This window comes from Pithys albifrons, chromosome 15, assembly GCF_047495875.1.
Source record: "Pithys albifrons albifrons isolate INPA30051 chromosome 15, PitAlb_v1, whole genome shotgun sequence".
NCBI classification, from domain to species: domain Eukaryota; kingdom Metazoa; phylum Chordata; class Aves; order Passeriformes; family Thamnophilidae; genus Pithys; species Pithys albifrons.
The window spans coordinates 14,146,403-14,151,128 of NC_092472.1; positions in this window are offsets into that span (position 1 = coordinate 14,146,403).

A 4,726-nucleotide genomic window follows, 5' to 3' on the forward strand; every position below is an offset into this window, starting at 1 on the left:
TTCCAGCCTGTTCTGGATCTGGAGATGTGCCCACTACCCTGAAGAGCACACAGGAAATCCCTAGGTATTTTCATGGATCATACACAGTATTAAGTTAACATAAAACAGGAAGCCTGAGACAAGGAGAGAAGGTCCTTGAGGTGACATGTGCACTACAGAGAGATAACAATGATTCTGAAGATTTCAGCTCTGTCTTCCCGTTCTGCATTTTCCCCCCCTAAGCCCTTTATTTGACAAAACTGTTTTCTCGTATCTGTCTGCAGCCTATTTATTATCCTCTCTATTAATAAACCCTCCTTCCCTGATGAATCACTGCAATTTATCATTAAATTAGAAGATTAAATGAGGTTTTTTCTTTAAACAAGGAGATTAACTGCTATCAACAGGCTATTTCTCCATTATAAAACTCCATCTTCTTCACCAAATGCAGGAGTAATATTGTTTAAACCAGTCCTAAGGTGATGCAAGGTAGGAGGGACAACCAGAAAGGTGACATCGTGCCATATAAATATATGGATCAATCTGAACATGACGGTGGAAGAAAACTCATAGCATTATGACCATGGTTCAATCAGGAGTTTTCTATTAACACAACTACAAAAAATAAAAAAGCTTAACTTTTACATAGATGAGACTGCCAGTAACTGATATGACAAAGTACAGCCTAGATAAAAAAAAAATCTCTCCATGAATACACCAGTGATTAATCACACATCAAAAGGCCTGTCAGAAAAAGCATTCAGTTAAATATGAAGGAGCTTTCTGCTGAAAACCCATGCCCACCTCTCATTTTGTAACCTACAGGTTCCAGGAGCTGTCCCTTATCAGATTGCTGAAATTCAACACCATTACCAGCACAGAATGTATCCTCAGCTCCACTCTGACCAAGAAAGGTTTGATCCTTGTGAGCTTCTCTGCATCATTTTACCTCCTGAACACAATCTGTGAAATTAAAATTGCATTTACCATGATGGCTTGGGTACGAACATCTGTATGAGGGCAATGGCAAAGCCCCAGTAATTTCTGTCCCAGAAGTGGTGCCAGCAAGAGGTAGATCAAAGCTTGAGAGGGAGAGGGGCCCTGCACACCCCATTCTCCTCTCCAGGAAACCCCTTCACTGCAAGAGCTGCACTTGCCTGCTTGCCTTTCCTGCAAAAGTCAGCCTTGGAGGGTGTAATGAAAGTCAGTCAACACTAGGCACCACAGAAAACAAAAAAATCCAGTATCATTCCCTAACACTCCCCAGATCCAGCCCCTTCACACACCTGGTGATTTGATTCCTATCTCCAGAATTACAGAAGTTATTTTCTTTCATTCTTGGATGGTAAGATGATAATCCACCTTTTGCCCCCAGAGCTCTGCAGTACATGAGGAAGAAAAAATTTAGGATTTTACGCCACTGTCACTATTTGCCTGTTGGGAACACAGGAAAATCTAGGCAAAGACAACTCTACCAAGCACCCTTCCTATATGTCAGTGTACCCCTCTCTCCAGATGTGATCTCTTGTGGAAAAGCACACTCTGGCTGGGCTATTCACAGGCCCATGTCAGATTTCCGCAATGAAAGAAGCTATTAATTCCAAGTAGGGGCTCATTCTCTAAAGATCTGCTGATAAAATGGAGGTAATTTAAAGGTCAGATGAAATCCAGCTCATGTTTATCCTGCTTGTAATGGGACATCACCAACCAAGATGTTTCATCAGCAATTTATATGTATTTTTATTTTTTGAGAGAAATTGCTTATCTGTAACAGAGACTCTAAACATCTGATAAGAAGACTTCCCACATTAATCTACCCAACAGCTGGCATCCTGCTACTCGCCTGGGTGTCCCTTTCTGGAAATTAAATCTCTCATCATCTTTTTATCTCACTTTGGAGAAGAGGAATGGGAACCAAATGCAGCACTCACATGAGCAGCAGAAGCAAGAGCTGAAACTGATAGGGCAGCATTAATTCAGGCATACAAGAGACAAGTCACTGCTATCTTCAGAGACATTCCTCCCCCTTTTGTCTGTGCCCATAATGCCCAGTTCTTAACTTCAGAGGTGGACTCCTGAGAGAGGGTGATGGCACCTTTCCTTGGCAAGGGTATGTGTTGAAATACTCTAAGGCCCAAGTAAACAGGGAATTCCATGCCATGAAATCAAATCCACACACTTTTTCCTCATCTTTTACGCACCCTATTACTTGCTGAATGAATTCAGCAATCTCCCAACAACAGCATCAGTGATACACAGAAGAACTGGGTCTGTCTGCAATACATGAAGCTTCTCTGCTGGTAGCAGAATTCAACTGGTGGGAGGTCCAGATCCATCAGTGAGGGGAAGTGTGAGAGACAGGATCCATCCGGCTGCTCTGTTTCCTACCACAGCAAAACACTGTTGCAATGGGATCTTTTCTTCCCTCCAGTCTATTCTCTGTCTCCATCCTTGACATGCTCCTCCCCCAATCCCTATAATTAATACTAAACGTTACAGTTTTGTCCTATTAACACAAATTGCCTTTCCAGAGGCAGATTAAAGAGTTTCCACTGGGGATTTCCTCTCTCCTTTACAATTTTCCTTCTGTGATCGGGGCTGTCTATGTCTCTCACTAGCTCCCGGGGGGAAAGGAGTGGGAGGGAAAGAGAAGACAAACAGTTATTAGCACTCCTTTGAAGTAACTGATTATTAACTCCTATCACACCAACAAGGCAAATTCCCCTTTTCCCCCTCCTGCTTCTCCTCTGGGAATAGCAATTGGTAACTGCACAAGTTGCATGCATAAAGTTTCACCTAAATCATTTACTGGGCAGCAGAAATCAACAGACTCTCTTTCCATTTCTGGTGCTGTTGCTGAGTGAGAAAGACAGGCACATAAAATACTAGAGCATATAGACATGCAAATGTGAGGTGCTGATCCATTTCCATGACCTTTCCTGATAGGTTCTTTGAACAGGAAAGAAACATAGATGTTGGCACTGAAGCAGCTCCAGTTTTCTTCCTAGCTAGGTCCTCAATGGTATTTTAGTTCTAAATTTTTAAGGGACATGTAGGGACAGACTTGACTCATCAGACATATGTCACTTGCATTCACCATCACCAGGGCTGGCAGAAGTACCCACACTATCAGCACCAGCACTCTCACCACCACCCAAAAACCTACCCAATCACCACAGCCAAACTTCCTCACTCTGACTTATTGGCACAAGTGTCCAGAGGCATCACAAGTTCAAAACAGCAAGTTCTGGTCCCTATTAAAAGCCTCCATTCACACCAAAATCTTTGGCTACCTGTGAATTTGGTAATCTGTCAAACACCCCACACATCCACATCACTTGTGCTTTCCCAGAGACAGCTGAGATTCTCCTTCCTAAGAGCACCAGCCCCAGGGGAGAGTCTGACCAGCTGATGTCAATGAGGGCTTCGGAAAGAAAGTAAAACATTTTTGAAGCTGTCAAGCTAAGTGAAAAGGAGCATGTATGTTGTCTGGCTTATTAAAACATTTCATAAGTAAATGACTATTTCTGGGGCTGTGATGGCAAATGGATAACTGAATTTAGACACAACAGCACCAAGAAAATCTGGCCAATGACAATACACCATGACAGCTCATCACACTAATTAAATAACAACAGTATAATGAGATGTACAATCTATGAAATAAGATGAATTTTACAATGAATAAGTTACTTATAATCAAGTTGCATTTATTTAGTGTACAACAAGTCTCATAAAATTTGAATTAAATGCAGAACTACCTGTAGATACATGGCATTTATTTAAAATGTTTCAGGATGCAGCAGCTTTTTCAGCCAAGAGAACTTAATCAGTCCCTTGAGGTTTCCCTTCCTCTGCTAGGACTAGGCAAGTGCAGCTGTATTGATTTCTAACATACAGCAGTGCCACGTGAGCCAGTTTATTGGGCCAAAAAAGTGTTTAACAGACCAAGTCCCAGAGGTCTGAGGTTTTATCCAGGAGCATAGGCACACCCTGTATGGACAGCTGATGTAATGCTAACTGGAATTTACAAGAAAACACATCCTATCACATGACCCAGTGCCAGGAGCACAGCCCACACTCCAGACTGCCTGAAGTCCACTGTAACACCCCATTTTATTTATTACTTTGTCCACCTTCTGTTAATTATGGCAATTTTTATACTGGATTACTCCTTAACTTCCCACTAAAATAGTGCAGACTTTACTTTACATGGCTGTTTTACCCATGTTTAAACAGGATCCTTCTGTATGATTTATATAGGCACTAACCTGTTCCTAGTACTTCTGAGTAAAGATTCAGCAGGACTGGGAGATATTTCTCTTACACTTCCCAGTGAGACCTGTTCAACTTCAGCCAAGCTCTGAGTCCTTGGAAAACCTCAGTACTCTGAATACAACAGCTACAATGTCAGAAATATCTCCAATGTTTCTGTCCACGCGTAGGTCAGATGATTATCACCTTAGTTCTGTTTCTCCCTAATATTGAATTAAAATGCTTCAACCCAGGGCTACTTTGTCCTTTACTCTCCCAGTTATGGCCCAGTATGTCAAATAAAATCCTCTACCAGTATTAGGGTTGGCTTTTCCCATGGATAAGTTAGCTATGTATGAGGAGAGGGATGATTTATTTCCAGGAGGACAAGACCAGGATACATTACAAGAAGATTTGAAAAGTTGAGCTATATTTGCATTTCCATGTGCAAGAAGAAACGTGCATGGAGAGCTTTTAGTGTCTGCTGCATTCA